Source organism: Heterocephalus glaber, unplaced genomic scaffold (genome assembly GCF_053883595.1).
Source record: "Heterocephalus glaber isolate CG9 unplaced genomic scaffold, H.glaber_assembly_v1.0 deba00001461, whole genome shotgun sequence".
NCBI classification, from domain to species: Eukaryota; Metazoa; Chordata; class Mammalia; order Rodentia; family Bathyergidae; genus Heterocephalus; species Heterocephalus glaber.
In genome coordinates, this window is record NW_028258308.1 from 35,252,154 (window position 1) to 35,270,401 (window position 18,248).

At 40.0% G+C, this 18,248-nt stretch overlaps 1 non-coding gene across 1 annotated transcript; it reads left to right on the top strand.

Annotated features, from left to right (window-relative positions):
- Positions 1-7: 7 nt before the first annotated feature.
- LOC147826795 (small nucleolar RNA U13) lies at positions 8-109 on the top strand. Its single transcript, XR_015438769.1, has one exon. It is a non-coding gene; the product is annotated as a small nucleolar RNA U13 (small nucleolar RNA).
- The last annotated feature ends 18,139 nt before the right edge of the window (positions 110-18,248 follow it).

An 18,248-nucleotide genomic window follows, 5' to 3' on the forward strand; every position in this document is an offset into this window, starting at 1 on the left:
TTCCACGATCCTTCGGTTCATGAGTGTGATGATTGGGTGTTCATGCTGTATGCGTGAGATGTGCCTCCCTCAAACCTTGTTACGGTGTCGGCACATTACCCGTCTGATCTGAACTTGGAGGATTCTTTTAACTTTTCTACAAGTACAATGTGGTTTTGTGGTGGGGTTCTGCGTTGGGGGTGGGGTCCTGTCCCGCTTAGCTTCTGGTTGTGACCTTGGGGCAAAAGTTTGGCAAGCCAGAGGTCTGTACTTGGATATTTCAGTTGGAGGAGGAAACGTGGGTAATGATAGGTAAACCTACCTCAGAATTGTTATGAGATGCCTGGAACTTAAATATGTGTAAACTGATTCTTAGAATGATGGTCAGAGGAAAGTTCTATACCGGGGTATTAACATTTTCTTTTTCCGGAGGATTTGGTAGTTAGGATATTCCCTCTCAGGCTCTTTCATTTGGTCTTCCCTTCTCTGACCAATTGGTGGCACTTAAGATTTTCTTGACAATTCCATCTCCTGATACTTTCCCGTATAAAGACCCACGCGGAGCATGATGCGATCAACAGGCAGTTATTGTAGCCTTCGTGTGTGAGCGTTTCTTCCCTGTTCCCCTGCCTCCTGTGGATCCAAGTAGATCCAAGCTCGCCCTTGGGTGTGAGGAAAGTACTCATATTGTAGAGTTCACCATCTCTACACTGTTTCCTGCAACCAGCAGCCACGTCTTTATCCCTAGTGCCTGGCACAATTTAGTCATGCAGTAAACGTTTATTGAGCCCACATGTCCATCTCCAGAGGACTGGCTGAATAAACTTCTACGTCACACAATGCAGCTCTGCGCAGCCGCTCAGGGACAGAGGACCATCTCTGCTGTACTGTGAGCTGAAAGATGTATTAAGCGAAAAGCACAGGCTCGTGGCCGTGCACACTCTGCCCTTCTTGTAAGAAACCTGGGCAAAAGCGACAATGGTGTGTGCATTTCCTTAGGTTAAAGGAGAAGCAATGGTGTATAAATTACAGACTAATAAAAACATTACATATAAGCAGAACAGAGTGAAGAAAATAGGAGTAGAAACTAGACTTCTCTGTGTACCCTGCAATTTATAGTTTTGAGTTTGGAATCATGTAAATATGTTATTTTTTTGCTGTACTGGGGTTTGAACTCGGGGCCTCATGTATAATTTTTTTTTTTTGAAGAAAATAACAAAACATTTCCTAAAGACAAAAAAAATCAAAATGAGGGCTGGGGATTTAGCTCAGTGGTTCCGCCACCTGCCTTGCAAGCTCAAGTATCTGAGTTCAATCCCCGGTACCATAAAAAAAAATCAAAGGGGTTATTGACTGACTGGTATGACCTCATAGAGAAGTAGGAAACTGACTTTAAAGCTCATTAATTTGACTATATGTCCGTAGTGTGACATATGCTAAGGACAAAAGAGGATGGCAAAGAAATAAACTACATTTAGTAGTATAATGGTATTATTATCCAGATGCTATTATGTGTATTATCTATAACATGTGTATATAAAATAGCAAATAAGTGAAAATCTAAAATTAGTATCCAAACTTTCAATTAAAGATAAAAGAGATTATTAAACAAATGAAATTAGGTATAAATTGGATAATCTGAAATTTGAATGGGCAACGTCAGTATGAATTCGTGATTAATTTTTCTCACTATAAAATATGTATATATTAGTTATGTCCACTAAAAAGCCCAAGAAGCAATGAGCACTAGCGATGAGCATCACCAGTGTCCCAATTCATGTGGAAATGCCCTTTGTCACTAATATGGGACTCATCATCCTTTGCTTAAGGAATGCCTAATTTTGGAACTGAAAGAGGAATCACACAAGATTAATCTGGCATTCTGTTATGTCCGAAATCAAGGTGACTGCCAAAAGAACCCAAGAATCAAGATGAAATCGTCCCCTTTGGCTAAAGATGGAACAATTTGACAGGAAAAGAATAATATGAAGTACACATATTAAATATATACAAATCAATGAATTCATGGTAATACTTAAAATCCCCCATCATTCATCTTTTGATCACCTAAGCAACCAATTATATTTTAAAAACTGGTAAATAAGAGGAAGAAATTGAGCCGGGGATTTAGCTCAGTGGTTCCAGAACCTGCGTCGCAAGCACAAGGTCCTGAGTTCAATCCTCTGTACCAAAAAAAAAGAGAAGAAATTAAGCATTTATTCACTAAATATTTCAAGCTACCTAAATAATTTGTAAAGGTGATAAATGCAAGAGAATTGGATAATTAGAAAGTCATTATTTCTTCCCTGTGAAGTATTGGAATAGGCAACGATCATCAATGGCCATTCAAGTTACAAGGTGAATGGTGGATGAGAAACTTTATAATGGCTAGATTGTGCTAACAAAATTTGAACCCACTGATTTATGTTAACATCACTGAAAGTGAGACAACCAGCTGAAGTATGTCACCTGATGTAATAGAACAGGAAGGAAATACACAGACTGCCTATGAATTATCCTTGTACACAACTTGACTCTGAATGTAATCAAACTGCTACCAAACTGACTACCAGATGATAAGAAATTTGGAGGGTAAGAAACAGAAGACAACAAGGTAGTATGGTATCATCAGTCTAGCTAAGAGTGTGGAAAATCCCACAAATTACCTAGTTTCTTTAATAAGTAATATTATGGAGAAGTAGAGTGGCGGGAGAACTGATACAGATACTAAGTTTTCATCTGTTTGTTTTTTATTTTGAGATAGGGTTTCACTATATAGTCCAGCCCAGCCTTGAACTTCATATGTAACCCAGGCTGACCTCAAACTCATGATCCTCCTGCCTCAGCCTCATGAGTACTGGGATTGTAGGCATGTGGCACAATGCCTGGCTTAGATTTTAAATTTTAAAATATATCTCAGCTAGGTGCCAAGCGTGGTGGCACACTCTTCTACTCCCAGCACTAGGGAGGCTGAGGCAGGAAGATCACCACAGGTTTGAGGCCAGCCTGAAATACAAAGTGAGTACAAGGCCAGTGTGAAGTACAAAGTGAGACCTTATCTTAAATCAATCAATCAGCCAAGAAGAAAGGTTTATTTTAGCTCATGGTTTTGGAGGCTTCAGTCCATACTCATTTCACCCTATTACCTTGGAGGCCGTGATGAGGCAGCACATCCTAGGAGGTTCACATGACAAAAGAACTTGTTCACCTTGTAACAGTCAGGAAGCAGAAAGAGAAAGGGGCTGGTGTTCCAATATTCCCTTTGAGGGCACATACCTAATGGTCTAACTTCCTCCCAGTGGGCTGGACCTCCCAGTAACTGCACTGGCTGGGAACCAAACCTTCCATTAATAGGCCTTTGAAGAAGGTTTCTTATCTAAACTATGGCAGGCTATTATGGCTTTATCTAGATGTCCTCTCTAAAGCCTCATGCACTTATAGGTGAGGTCTTTGGGAGTGACTGGATCATGGGTGTATAATACTTGATTAGTCCACTGATTAGTTTAGCATAGCTCTAGGTGTGGATGATAGACTTACTAAAGAGGGAAGACCCACCCTGAGTGTGAGTGGGACCAACCAATAGGCTTGCAGCCTGGATAGAATAAAAAGGGAAAGAAGGAAGATGTGCTGCCTCATGCTTACCATGCCATGGACTGTTTCTCCTCTGCTATGCTGCCCTGTCTTAGCCAGCTATAAACTGAAATCTCTGTAAACTGTAAGCTAAAATAAACCTCTCATCATTTAACTTGTGGATGTCTGATATTTTGTCCCAGCAAAGAGAAAGTAACTAAGACACAGGCCTACTAGGAGAACCTTGTGATTGGGGGCATGACCTTGAAGGTGATTGCGGCATCTCAGTCCTTTTCTCTTCCTCTCTGCTTCATTGGTCCCTCTAGTGTAAGTCTGAAATTATTCATAATAAAAATTGTTGTTATTGCTCTTATTTTAATCAGTACTTATTTTACTAAGCAAAAGACACAAGGCAGTAAGTAGGAAGGAAAACCAAGTTAGAAATTAAATACTTAAAGATGTGAAGATGAATTAGATACACTTCCTGCCTTCAATGGGTTTTCATCTGCTGGGGAACATAATGACATAGTAGTTGTGGGAAAGAGCTGTAATGAAGCCATTTGATAACAATTTGTCACACTGACTGAGCACCAGGCCCCCCACTGAGGGCTGTGATACATTTCCTCCTCACAACCTTCTGAGACTGGCATTATTATTTCCATTTTGCAAATGAGGAAACTAAAGCTTTAAGAAGTTGAGTAACTTGCCCAAGAGCTTAGCAGAAAGCAGCAAGAGCTGCTACTTAAACTCGGTTCTATTTCACTCCAAAGCTTGTGCTCGTCACCACTCCATTCTCTTTCCAAACCATGCAGTTACATAATCCTGGAATGTCACTGTCATTGTACACCATGTAAATGACACTCATCATATCTCAAGGCAGCGACCTAAGGGAGTCCACAGTCCTAGGAGAATTAAAACCAGTATTGTCAGCTGGGCATGGTAGCACATGCCTGTAGCACTCCTGTAACCCCAGGCTGGGGACACTGAGCAGGAGGATGGCTGTGAGTTCGAGGTCAGCCTGAACTACATAGCAAGACCGTGTCTCAAAAAACAACAACAAAAACCCCATTATTTTCTGGGTTGGTCTTTACACTATACCCGTCCGTATATTCAATGCTCATAATTTAAATTCATGGAGGAGGCATTCATTTCCACATCTACCTTCCTCTCCTTGACTAGTAAACAATCATATGTAAAGATATGCGTTCAAGACTGCAAGGATAAATAAGTTCACTGCCTCACTATTTGCAGAACGAAAACTTGAACACAACAAAGTAGAGGCTCAACAATGCACAGACACACTGCAGAATCTTCCAGCCATGTTCTCTAGAGGGAATGATCTGAAGATAAACCAGATGACACTGTTGAATGGTGCATGTAACATGCAAGAGATATTTTGAATGCCAGGTTATAAGACACTACTTTAAAAATGCTTTGTACATGGAGATTCACATGTATGTGGAGGTGAACAGCTTGATAAAGAGCAAACATGAACAGATGCTTCCCAGGTCCTCAGCATGATGGATGACCTTGAGAGGTAGGATGGATGGTGTCCAGGAAGGGAGACCTTGAGGAGGATGGAGGAGATGAGAACAAAACAGAGCAAAACACTTCTCCATCAATCATATGTAAGGGGTTGTGTTAGCTACTTTTCTCTCATTGCTGAGACAAAATACCCAACACCCAAAGTTAGCGAGGAAGGGGTTTACTTGGCTTACAATTCATAGAGGTTTCCATCCATAATCGGCTGGTTTGAAGGCTGTGATGGCAAATAAGCACCACAGAGGAGAAATAACATGCCCGCACAAAGCATCAAAGGTAGCAAGGGACCTTCACAGAGTCTTTGTGCCTCTTTTATCCCACACAGACTACGGGATTAGGGTGGTGCCAGATTAATCATTCACATGTAGTGGTTTACTAATCACGGGACCTTAACCCCAGCATCACACATTCCAGATTCCACTACCTCTGAAAAAGAAAGTCTCACCTCATCTTCATGAGGCTTTGGGGGAACATCTAAACACAAACCATAAGAGGAGTGATCAAAATATGCAGTGAATATTTAAATTTTTAAAAATTTATTACAAAAAAAAGACACTCTACCACTAATCCCCCTCAAAATACCACTCTCCTCACTTTGAACACACACTTATCCTATCATTCTTGCTACTTCCTAAAGCAGTTCCAGAAGTCTCCTTTCATAAATATCTTTACAAACTGTGAGCAAGAATCCAGTGAACACAGCTGCCACATGCCATCCAACAGATAGGCAGGCTTGTGAAAACATTATGTGGCGTCCTCAACCACCTTATTACCAGATCTGGCACAATGAAACTTCTGGTTCTTCCCCAAAGTCAAAATGATCATGAAAAGCAAATGTTTTGAATTAATTCAGTACATGGAGGCAGTCACAATAGTGCAACTAATGACACTCACGAAGCTGGACATAATGACACTTGCCTGTAATCCCAACATTCTGGAGGCTGAGGCAGGAGAATTGCTGCAAGTTCAAGGCCAGCCTGGGCTATGTAGTCAGTTCAAAGCAAGCCTGAACTACAAAGCAAGACCCCATTTCAAGCAAACAAACAAAACATACACTTCTACTGTAATAAATTTTTGTTTAAATTTTAGTATTCACTGTATTTTTCAATCTTACCACATATTTGATTATATCCGCACACTTATATAAAATATGTATGAGTAGGTTTATGTATGAATAGATTAAATTCTAAAATATTTTTGAAGGAGAAACAGAAAACTACAACAGATTCTAGGGAATTTTTAACTAAATATTAAACAAAACCTCTCAGCTTTCCAAAGACAATATGATTAACAATTTTGGGTGAAAAAAATCTCTTCAAAAGGAAAAACAAAAATGAGAGAAAGTGAAAGAGAAGTACTGCTCCCTTCATTTTACTAACAACTAACATGTGTGTGCTGGGGGTGGGGATGGGGTGAGACAGGATCTTGCTTTGTAGCCCAGGCTGGCCTTGAACTCGTGGTGATCCTCCTGCCTCAGCCTCCCAAGTACTGGGATTACAGGTGTGCACCACCACACCTGGCTGCACCAAATGAATCTTAATGAACAAAATCCTTTGAAAAATTGCAGAGAGCTGTAAATGTAAGAACCTTGTAAACATGAAATGTCCATTAAAATAACAAAAGGCATATATCCATGTTGAAAAGTTGATTGAATCCAGCCACTCACTGTCACTGTGATGAAACTCCATTACATCTCCAGTGTGCTTTTCCTCCTAAAACTCTAGGATCTATTTCACTCTGCTCTTAGTCTGGGATTGCTACAAGCATCATTTATTAGAGTGGTACATGATCTAAAACAGTGGAGGCAAATCTATGGCTGGGTCCGCAGCAGGCAGGCGCAAGGCACTCTGTGTGCAGACGGGCAAGGTGGCCCCAGCATCGCCCTAGCAGCTGAGCATGGGTTAACAGTGCACACAGGGGCCACGCGCATGCTCGGGAAGGAGGAGCTGGAGCTGTGAGTCAGCGACTCCTCCTAGTTTGCGCATTGGCGAGTCAGTATTCAGGTATAATTGCAGTGTTGGCACTTTGTGATGAATAAGTGGGTTTGGGGTTGCAGTTTGGGCACTGGGTCTCTAAAAGGTTCGACATCACTGATCTAAGAAAGTCTTACCCGAAGGCGATTCCTTCCATGGAGGTAGATCCTGCCCAGATGCTTTTTATTGAGGCTCCCACCCCAGTAGTAATCCCTTTCTCTCTTCTCTAGTCAATCATTCCATGTATGTATGTGTGAATGTATGTATTTAGCCTGGAAAAAGTGGCTTTATTAGGGAAAGCCAGGATTTCATAGACTTTAAGAGTTGGCCCTGGGCCCTTCTTGCCAAAGGTGGGCCCGACGTTGACCAAGAGCGGTTGTAGTGCGTCCACCGCTTGGTCTGTAGTCATCTTCTTCCTCCCCTACCTTCTTTGGCTGCCCGGGGAGTTCAGCGCGCACGTCCTCACCATCCACTGTGTGTCAGGGTCACTAATCATTCCGTTTATTGCACCCAAATGCTCAATTTCATCATTAAAATGTTGCCATATTCCCCTCCATCAATTGCCTTATTTCTCTGCTCAGCAAAAAGTCTTAAAACAAAACAAGGAACCTGTACATGTTGTACCCAATCCTTCATTTATCATTCCTTAGCATGATTTTTTTTTTTTTTTTTTTTGTACCAGGGATCGAACTCGAGTCCTTGTGCTTGCAAGGCAGGCGGCGGAACCATTGAGCTAAATCCCCGGCCCAGCATGATTTTTTTCTTAATGATATTTTGCAGTTAGTTATATCTCTCAAGCTTTTAAAACTTTATGATAGTTTTGTTGTTGTTGATGATGATGTTATTTGTGGTGCTGGGGATCAAACCCAGGGCCTCCCACATGTTAGGCAAGTGCTCTACTCCAAAGCTGCAACCCCAGCCATGTAATATAAATTACATACATCACACTTGATATATATAATTTGATCCTCTGTCTCCTCCATTTTCTTTAAAGAGGCAGGATGTGTTTTGGGGGTGGGACTTTTATTAATAGGTTGCCATGTTATACATTTATTCATCAGTCTTTCCCTTAGTGGCTTTAGCTACCACAGATGATCATTGCTTAATTTTATTACTGCATTAGAGTTACAAAATTGTAATTTTCTAATTCTAATATTTCTTTTTGCATTTTAACCTGGAACATGTTTTAAATGGAACTTTCTCATAACAACTAGTTTTTTGATTTCCCAAAATATAATTTACACAAGAAAAGCAGAATAAGTGCTTGATTTTTTTCCCCATTACCAGTTTTTACAGCAATGAATTTACTGCCCTGGTGACTATGGATGAATACCTGATGTTTTGTCATTGGTGTCCTTGTCAGTTTCATAAGATCTCAAGGAACTTTGTAGATGTGGTTAGTTTTATTCCATTGTCAAACTCAAATTGTCCCATCTTTTGCTAACAAGAGTCTTTTCATTTTGGGCTTCTTGTCCCTCTTGGTTACCATATCGCATGATCTTGGAATGTTATCTTGCCTTCCAGAATACCAAGACTGAGTCAACCATTCCTCAAAGAGTTCTGGTGCTTTCCAAGGGGACATGCTATCCAAATGCCAGTTTGAACTGTGAAATGCCATTGCTCCTGAAATTTCATTGCTTCTAGGCTTATACTTCTTTAATAGACTTATATCTCCCTTCTCTTTCACTGAAAATCTTAGTAATGACATTAACATAAGTATTTGCTTTATCCAAAAATGTACACAAAAATGTATTTAAATAGCAATAATATTGTCATTAAATATAAGATGACTGAGCCTAGTTTAAGTTTTTTTTGCAGTGCTGGGGACTGAACCCAGGTCCTTGCTTATGCCAAGCAAGTATTCTACCACTAAGCTATACCTCCAGCCCCAATCTTTTTTTTTTTTTTTTTTTGCTTGAGAGGCAGGCGTGGTGCCACTCAGCTAAATCCCCCCTGAGCCCCAGTCTTTTTTAAAATTTCATTTTCTTTAGTACACGTTTGCAGCACATATTGATTCATTCTTCCTGTGGAGTTGGTACATATATATAACACATCTATACCTCCTGCCCCAATAATTAAGTTCTCTTTTGCTGTTCTTTCAATGGTATTTGCATCAACTACACTGAATCTTCCTTTAGAGGTAAAACTTTAATATCTACACTGTGAATATTTGGTTTGTTTGGCACTACTACAAGTTCTGCTTTTAAACAAAGCAAAGATATAACACAAGATCAAAACTGTAGTTTCTTGTATGATTTGTTTTTCCTCAGCTACTTCTTAAACTACTAAAAGTTAAAGTGTGATATTGTACATTTCTTGCAAGGCAGGTGCAACGCCACTGAGCTAAATCTCTGGTGTTGTACATTTCTAAGAACTAATTTGAGATAGAATTTTGATGTTTTTTAGGTCATAAGAAATGCATATCTAAAAAAAAAGAAATGCATATCTATATAGTGTGATTATATTAGCACAAAGATTTTTGAAAAAATACTGTTTCAAGTCATTTGCTTTTTCAGTATGGCTGTGATGGTTGGTTAAGACACACCTAGATAGCCAGGACAGCACTGTTTCTGGGATGGTCTGGGAGGGGGTTTCTGGAAAAGATTGGCACTTGAACCAGTGAACTGTGTAAGGGAGATGCATCCTCACCAGTGTTTGTGGGCAGCTCCAATCCACTGAGGCCAGTATAGAACACATGGGCAGGAAAGGCAGATTTGCTCTCTTTGGGAGCTGGACACTCATTTTCTCCTGTCTTTGGACAGCAGGTCTCCAAGTCCTTGAGCCTTGGGACTATGGGGTTTACACAAGTGTTTCTTTCAACTCAGACTGAATCACACTACCAGCTTCCCTGGCTTTCCAGCCTTCATTCAGCAAATCATAGGACTTGTCAGCCTCTGCATTCATGGGAGGCACTTCTCACCGTAAATGTCCTCTTATATATTTCTTGCTAAAGGGAACAATCACAACTTAATGTAATGATTTTGTGTCTTATTTGTGTGGTTCTGGGAATTTAACCCAGGGCCTCATGCCTACTGAGCAAGGGCTCTACTGCTGAAATATACCCCTAGCCTATGGCTTAATGATCTTAATTGACTTTATTCAATTACAGAGCCAGCAATACTTCATTCCATAAAACAGAATGAGTGTTCTCACTGGCTAAACTAAAGAGGTTGGTTTTATATACAGTGACTGCTTAACAAAAATTTATTATAGTAAAGGACACATTATTGTGAATCTCCTTCACAATATCCCCCTTGCTTTGGATACACTTATCCTATTTTTCTTGGCACTTTCTGAAGCAGTTCTGCATGTCTTCTTTCATGATTGTCTTTAGTTTCACTGTCAGGAGTACCTCCATGTCCTGAATCAATTCAAAACATTTGGCTTTCATGGTTATTCTAACTTTGGGCAACAGCTAGAAGTCACATGGTATGACATCCAGTGGATTTGATGATGAGGACACACTAATGTTTTTTATGAGCCTGCCTTTCCTTTAGATGTCACTTAGCAGCAGTATTCACTGAATTTTTGATCACACATCCTAAAGACACTCAGGAAGAGGTTTTCCAGAACTCTTTCAGGAAGTGGCAAAACAATGGGACAAGTGTGTCTAAAAGGAGGGGTAGTAACTTGAGGGAGATTAATGGCAATGTGTCTTTGACTGTAATAATTTTTAAAATTTTAAATACACACTATATTTTTGATCAGCCCTTGTAAATAGAAAAAGGCTGAAGAAAGAGGAACTACAAGAACACAAAGCAGACCAGTCATTTTAAGGTGGGGTCAGAATAACAGAAAAATAAATAATCAGTTAGTGTCAGGTTACTTCAGGCTACCTTCTTTGTGTAAGCATTAAGGCAGTGGGAAAATCACTATCTTGCCAACTTAAACTGGCCTGTTGGGAAATTTGGCTGTTATTGCTCCTGGTTTCTTGGGTCAGATAAAAGTTTCATTCCAGTGTGGTAATGTGGAACTTTAGCATCAGTGACTCTATTGTGATTTTTAGCTTCATGCTGTGGCTGTGTGAGAGCTTCATCTCAAACAATGGCCTCCTACAAATTTTATTTAAATTTTCTCTATACATTCTGTTTCTCAGGAGAATCCTAGCTAACATAGTTGCTACATGACTATCTTGATATACATTCAGAGTCACTTGTTTTGCTTCTTTTCATTTTTTTGGAATTTTTTTCTCTTCTTACTTCTTTTTCAGCACACTCAATTCTGCTTCCATCCCACCAAAACATCCCTCCAATCCAGCAACACTGTTCTTACTCTGGCTACCAGCAGCCTCCTTACTGCCAAGTTTAGTAGTCTCTTTCATATCCCTCTTATTTGATCTCCAAGGACCTTTTGTTGGTGGTGATGAGTTGTTGTTGATGTTTTTTTCCAGTGCTGGAGATGGAACCCAGGGCCTTCTTGTGCCCAGCCAAGGGCTCTTCTACTGAGCTGTACCCCCAGCCACAAAGCAGTGTTTGACTCCTGACTTTTCTCTCCCTAAATCTTTTCTTCTCTTGCTTGTGGTGAGCCCAGCTCCTTGGTTCTCCTCCTTGCTGTCACTCCTCTCCCAGTTCCTCTGCAACTTTCTGGTCTATCTGGGTTTCTCTACTTGCTGCCTAGCCTTCTCCCTGAGGTGACTCATGCTTCCCTGGGCCTTCAGAACCAGGTTCACCTGCCAACTGTGGCACATGCCCATTGCTGAGCAGCAGCTCTGTAATTCCTACCAGACACTTCCTTCTATATGCCTCAGAAGTAAACCAAACATTTCTAAACTAAAACATGAATCTTCCCTTTTAAATCTTTGCCTTCTATAAGCTTCTTATTCTACCTTTTATTTTTAAAAATAAATCTTATTGTGTATATTTAAGATGTACAACATGATGTAATGGGATACGTATAGATAATTAGAAGGTTACTATGGGGAAGAAAATTAACATATTCATCATCTAACATAGTTACGTATCTCTTTTGTATCAAGAATAGCTCAAATATTATTTAGCATGAATCCCATATACCATATGATTTTACCTATAGTCTTAATGTTGGATAGTAAGTTTCTAGACTTGTTCATCCCCCAATTATGTTATTGTGAATTCTCTGATCTATAAGTCCCCTTGTCCTCCACCCAACTCCTGGTACCCACTCTTTTGTTTGGGATCTCTGTATATTTGAATTTTTTGCGTTCTCACATAAATGAAATTGTGCAATATTTTCCTTTCTGTGTTTACCTTGTCTCACTTTAAGGTCCTGCAGGCTCACCCATGTTGTGGCAGATTTCCACCAACTGTTTATTAGACTCACCATTCTCCACATCCTTGAAAGCAGTTATTGTGTGTCTTTTGACAATGCCATTCTAACTGGTGTGAAGTGATATTTCTGTTCTGTTCTACTCAGACTGTAGTTTTGATTTGAATTTCCCTGATCATTAGTGAATATATTTGTGGGTCATTTATATGTCTTCTTTTAAGAAGTGTTTATTAGGGCCAGGGATTTAGCTCAGTGGTTCCGGGGCCTGCCTTGAAAGCACAAGGTCCCGAGTTTGATCCCCGGTACAAAAAAAAAAAAAAAAGAGGTATTTATTTAGATATTTTGCCTATTTTAAAATTGGATTATTAGCCCAGTGTGGTGGTGCATGCCTGTAATCCCAGCACTTGGAAGACTGAGTCAGGAGGATCATGGTGAGTTCAAGGCCAGCCCGGGCTACATAGTGAGTTCAAGGCCAGATTGAACTAAACAGGGAGACCCTGTTTGAAAATTACTTTAAAAAAATTGGATTATTATTATTATTGGCTATTGAATTGAGTTTCTTGTATTCTGAATGCCTTTTAAGATGTAGAGTTTTCAAATATATTCTCCCATTCTATAATATGTTTCCATGTTCTGTACTTGTTTGCTGAAGAGAACTTCATTAGTTTGATGCAATCTATTTATCTATTTTTACTTTAAATAATCCCTCTATTTTCCTTATTTAGCCCGAAACCTGAGAGTCGTCCTTGCTAATATTCTCTCTCCCCACACACAATCTATCAGCAAATCCTATTGTTTTTTAATCTCCAAAAGGTATCTTGAATTTTTTTTTCAGATTTCAAGTTGACATGTGTATTTTTTAGTCCTGGGGATTGGATCCATGCTAGGCAAACCATTCTACCCCCGAGGTGTCTCCTCAGTCCTTTATTTTTTTAATTTTTATTTATTTATTTTTTATTTTTTCCTCTTAAATTCTTTTATTGGTACATTTTAGGTATACAATACATTTACATTCATTATTGGGAATTTGTACCCTCACATGATGTATTCTGGTTCTTATTTTTTCCCCATTCCCCTGCCCTCCCGTCAACTCCTCCACCCTTCCCCATTTACAAAGGCTTTGTTTCCATTTTATTTTCTCATATTTTTTCCTTTCCCTTCATTCCTAACCCTCCCACTTCCCCTACCCCTTTGGACTTTTTCTTCCTATTTCACATTATCAGTTATTCATTTTGATCCTTATTTACAGTTTCATTTTCTTACACCAGAGAAACTATTCAGTATTTACACATGTGTGTCCTATTTACTTCACTTAAGAGTATGTCCTCAATGTGCATCCATTTAGCTATATGTGTCTTGAATTTGTTCTCTTTTTTTCCCCAGGATTGGGGATTGAACCCAGGGGCCCACACCCCTGACCTTCTTCTTTTTCTTTTTTTTTTTTTCTGCTACTGTCCCATTTCAGTCCAAGCCCACCTCCCTTGAACCTCTCCCATAGTCTTCTACTCTTGGCCATAATCCCATTTCTATTAAAAACTTAGAAAATGCCACTTCTCTGCTTAGTCTCATTATGATAAATTACAACTCCTCACTATGGCTACTAGGTCGGCCCTGCATGATGTGTCCCTTGGCCTCATCATGTATCTCCCCTCCCACTCTCTCACTTAGCTCTAATTACATGGGATTTGTTCCTTCATGGTCCAAACTCTGGTCTGCTTCAGATGGGATTGGGCGCATTCTGGGTGGTATGGCCATAGACTCTAGACTGCTTCAGAGTGCTTATGTATGCTCTTCTGTCTGCTTCTCCTCCTGTCACTCTTCTGATTTCAACTTAAATCCCTTTCTTAGAAGGCCTTCTGTGCCTACCCCACACTTCTGTGTAACTTAGGTGGGAACTATTGCCCTGCCGCCACTCTGCCTTGGAGCCAGCCGATTATGGACTGAAACCTCTATGAACTGTAAGCCAAATGAACCTCTTTCCTCTTACCATGGTGGCATGTGTGTGTGTTTGTTTAATGTCCATCTCTCCTGGTAGGCCATAAATGGAACTAGGAACCATTTTGGTCTTTTTTATTGGTACAGTGATGGAAGGCAAATCCTAAATGCAGCACCTGTGACAAAGAATCTGCTCCATAATGGGCAGTTGTATTGGTTAGGATGGTTAGGGGGAAATGTGCAAGCTTTCTTAATTCTTACACTTTTCATGTAGTCCCCTTATTAGGTGGCATAGCTCCCTTTGACTTGTGAAACAGTAATAGCTCGTAATTAGTATGACTTTTTTTTTCTTAATACAGAGATGATTGAACACAGGGAGTAGTGAGGTACATCCCTAGATACTTTATTTTGAGACAGTTGCCCAGGCTGGCCTCAAATTTGCAATCCTCCTGCCTGAGCCTTCAGAGTAGCTGGGATTACAGGCATGGGCCAACATGCGTGGCACATAATTATTATAACTTTGAGAATTCCATATGCATTCTTGTTTATGCTTTTCTTTCTTTCCTTTTTTCCTTCAGAAAGTATTTATTTGTTCCAATCAGAATATTCCTCCTGCAGGATCTGGCTTTTGGGCTTCTGGCTCCCTGGCTTCCCACCAGCACTTGAAGACACATTGTACTTACCTTCAAAAATACCCCAAACTCATCTAGAAGTCCTCTCAAAGCCTCATACGGTCATAGGTAACTGAATCTAGAGTGTATGATGCTAGAATTAAGGGCATATGATTACTAAACCACTACACATGAGTGATTGGTTTGGCACTGCCCTGATCCCAGTAGTCTGAATAAGAGTAAAGGAGAAGAAAGGCACTGCCAAGCTCCCTTTTGCTGCTTCCACTGCTTTGAACTATTGTCCCTCTGCCACCCTGCCTTGGAGCCAGCCGATTATGGACTGAAGCCTCTATGAACTGTAAGCCAAATAAACCCTTTTCCCCTTAAAAACAGACAATCAAACAAACAAAAAAATCAAACTATTTCTCCCCTATTGCTGACAGACCCAAAAGTCTGGACCTTAAAGTAAGATATCTTATTGACTAAAGTCACTCTTTCTAGCTTTACAATGACAGTTAATGCTTTACTTTTTTCATCTTTTTTTTTTTTTTTTTTTGATACTAGGGTTCAAACTCAGGTCCTTGTGCTTTTGAGGCAGGCAGTGGAATCACTGAGCTAAATCCCCGACCCAGTGCTTTACTTTTTGATAAACTAATATTCTAAGATTTGTAGAAATGGACAAACCACTTGTTGCCTATTTTAGTTGCTCCTTAAGAGATGTTTCCAGCTGTGTGGAAAACTTCAGGGTGGTAAATAACAGTCACATCATGACCTGGTGCCACACTCACAACAGGTACATATTAACATTATATGCATATATGGTCTTCTTAAATGGACTCTAGGCCTTTACTTTTCTCTCCATTCTACAGATTGGAGAAATGAAGCTTAAAAGATTGAGGAACTAGGCTGGGCTCTCACAGCTAATTAGAAGCAGAGCTAAGCTATAGCTCATTTTTTGGATTCCAACACTAGCTTTGTTTATTCCACTATATAAATTAATCCTATAATGAGAAGGGAAAATACCCATATTTTTCTAAAACACAACCGCATGTCATCAATGATTGTTGGCAGTGAACCTTTGTTTTTCATATACTGAGTCCTCCCCTGCCCTCCTTTTTGGTTGGCATTGTCACTTTTTAATGATCTGTAGTAAGGAAAGGCTCATTTCTAACTAAAAATCTAGTGTGGTTGAGAAGAGACCATGAACCATTGGATGGACCACTTTCTGATGGATTCCTTTTCCTTCTGGGGGACAGAGCTGGAAGTGGGCTGGAGTGAGGATTTCACCTGTTCACTACCAACAGGAGACGTGTCATGGGGAGGAAGGCAACCGAGATGACAATGCCCACGAGTGTGGCAGGGCCCACAGTATGTAAGGAGTAAACTCAAAGGTCAACCTGGGTGGAGGAGGTGGAGAGAGGGGCAGCCCTGAGATTTTGCTACAGTGCTAGGAGCCCTTCCCCGGTTAAAACTAATAATTGAACAAAAATCATTCATTCAGACTCACTCTTCCTTCATTCATGCCCATGTCATGAATTTTTTTGTAAAATAAGACTTTAAAGAAATTACTTCAAATTGTTTTATGTAAGCATGCCTTACTTTAAAAAATTTTTAAATTTATTTTTAAAATTCCTCTGTTCTCAGAGGTTAAATTTGCATGTACAAATGCATGTCACCCTCCCTTCCAGCCCTGGGTATCCATTCTATTACATTAATTTGTTTTCTGGTCCTGTGATGGTACTACTTCCTTCTAATTAATAGCTGTGCTCTATAAAGTGTTCTGATATCAAATGGCAAAAAATAAATATTAAAATGCAGATTTTTGTGTTTCAAAGTGTATAAAATAAAAAGTAGAAAAGTTTTTGAATTCCACTTTAAAGAATGGTTTGGCACTAGAGGAGTAGCTCAAAGGCAGGGAGCTTGCTTAGCATGCACAAGGCCCTGGGTTCAATCCCCAGTACTGCCAAAAAGGGGGAGGTGTGCTTTAGCCATAAAAAGACTCAACATGGAATTCCTCTAAACAATGAAATCCCCCTGGCACCTCGAAGGCAATTATTCAATTCAATGTGCGCAATTTCCCAAATACACAAAGCAAGGATGCCTGTTAATACATTGCCTGGCAGCTGAGCCTGTGTTTCTCATATTTCTGAATCAGAGTGTATAAGTTTTTACTCTTACAAACCTGTAACGAATATGCTGGATTACTGTCTTTGTAGCATATAGTAAAACTCTGCTTCTTGGCTAAATGACTTAGTTAGGGATACTGCATTCTAACCATGAGGAAACAGATTTCCCCTTGTCGGCATTCTTCCTTTCAAGAAGGTTGCTTTAAGTGGTGCTTTAGAGATAATTCTAGCTTGCTAAATTTAGGGTGTGGAAAAAATCCAAAATGAGCATAGTCCATGGGTAATTGTGCAAAAAATGTTAAAATGTGCACCAAGGGGATGTGTCTCATACTTCTGATACATTTCTCTCTTTTTGCTTTGATACACAACATATAATTTAGAAACGTTAAAAATTAACTGGGGCCATGAAGAACTCTTCACCCCTATGACTGCATTTTAAATATAAAATGAGGGGCTGGGAGTATGGCTTAGTGGTAAAGCATATGCTTAACATATGCAAGGCCCTGGGTTCCATCCACAGCACCACAATACACAGACAAAAACAAATAAATATATATTTCAGACCTGAGTTATTCCTAAAACCACCTAGAAGTTGGAGCTACTCAAAACTAGTCAGAAAGTTTATCTGTTTATCTTCATAATCAAGGCAGTTTCCTAGTCATCCTCAGTTCACTTACAAAAAGAGAAGCTACTTGTAAAAATCAATATTAAAAAGAGCACTGGCGTTCGAAGTTTACTTTGAAACGTGTTTAAAAAGGACATTGATTATGGATAGATGTGTGATACGGTAAATACATCAAAATGTCCATGGTAGAGTTCAAGTGGTTCATCCTACACCCTTTCTGCTTGAAAAGGCCAAAAGTGGTGAGTCCCACCAGTAGTGAGGACCTGCATCTTAGTTCCCAGGCAGCCCTACAGAGGTGGCCAATGCCAGTGGCTGTGTGGGATCTGGATGAGCCGGGCCTCTGTCGCTTCTGTAAGCTTCCCATCCTCCAAACCTGGCACCAAAGATAGTAGATGGGGGAAAGCTATGTCTTTGGGGCCTGAAAGACAGCTCAGTAGGTAAACAGTGTATACCAAAGCATGGAATTGCGGGTGTTTGTCTGTGTGGCACTGAGACCCATGAGCATTTTTGTGAGGAGATATAGCATTGCAGACAAAGGATGGATTTCCTTGTTATCTCAGAAGTTTGATGGCTCAGAGCCAAAAGCAATTTAAAGGAAAGAAAACAATAATTTCTAGATGGTCTGAGTTTGTGGTGGAGATTC